This window comes from Myxine glutinosa, chromosome 12 (assembly GCF_964187855.1).
Source record: "Myxine glutinosa chromosome 12, kmMyxGlut1.1, whole genome shotgun sequence".
NCBI classification, from domain to species: domain Eukaryota; kingdom Metazoa; phylum Chordata; class Myxini; order Myxiniformes; family Myxinidae; genus Myxine; species Myxine glutinosa.
Window position 1 is genome coordinate 42,530,313 of NC_136272.1, and position 1,365 is coordinate 42,531,677.

Here is a 1,365-nt window from a genome sequence, read left to right on the forward strand (position 1 = left end):
TGGTTTCCTGCACCAACATGAGTGCGAAAAGTGGTTTTTCAACACTAACACAAGTGCAAAAGGTGGTTTCTCAACAATATCACAAGTGCAAAAAGTGGTTTTTCAACACTAACACAAGTGCGAAAAGTGGTTTTTCAACACTAACACAAGTGCGAAAAGTGGTTTTTCAACACTAACACAAGTGCAAAAAGTGTTTTTTCCACACTAATGCAAGTGCAAAAGTGGTTTCCTGCACCAACAAAAGTGCGAAAAGTGGTTTTTCAACACTAACACAAGTGCGGAAAGTGGTTTTTCAACACTAACAGAAGTGCAAAAAGTGTTTTTTCAACACTAACACAAGTGCGAAAAGTGGTTTTTCACACTAATACAAGTGCAAAAGTGGTTTCCTGCACCAACACAAGTGCGAAAAGTGGTTTTTCAACACTAACACAAGTGCGAAAAGTGGTTTTTCAACACTATCACAAGTGCAAAAAGTGTTTTTTCCACACTAATACAAGTGCAAAAGTGGTTTCCTGCACCAACACAAGTGCGAAAAGTGGTTTTTCAACACTAACACAAGTGCGAAAAGTGGTTTTTCAACACTAACACAAGTGCGAAAAGTGTTTTTTCCACACTGATACAAGTGCAAAAGTGGTTTCCTGCACCAACACAAGTGCGAAAAGTGGTTTTTCAACACTAACAGAAGTGCGAAAAGTGGTTTTTCAACAGTAACACAAGTGCGAAAAGTGTTTTTCCACACTAATACAAGTGCAAAAGTGGTTTCCTGCACCAACACAAGTGCGAAAAGTGGTTTTTCAACCCTAACACAAGTGCGCAAAGTGGTTTTTCAACACTATCACAAGTGCGAAAAGTGGTTTTCAACACTAACACATGTGCGAAAAGTGGTTTTTCCACACAACTACAAGTGCAAAAGTGGTTTCCTGCACCAACACAAGTGCGAAAAGTGGTTTTTCAACACTAACACAAGTGCGAAAAGTGGTTTTTCAACACTATCACAAGTGCAAAAAGTGTTTTTTCACACTAATACAAGTGCAAAAGTGGTTTCCTGCACCAACACGAGTGCGAAAAGTGGTTTTTCAACACTAACACAAGTGCGAAAAGTGGTTTTTCAACACTATCACAAGTGCGAAAAGTGGTTTTTCAACACTAACACAAGTGCGAAAAGTGTTTTTTTACAACTAACACAAGTGCGAAAAGTGGTTTTTCCATACTAATACAAGTGCAAAAGTGGTTTCCTGCACCAACACAAGTGCGAAAAGTGGTTTTTCAACACTAACACAAGTGCGAAAAGTGGTTTTTCAACACTAACACAAGTGCGAAAAGTGCTTTTTCAACACTAACACAAGTGCGAAAAGTGGTTTTTCA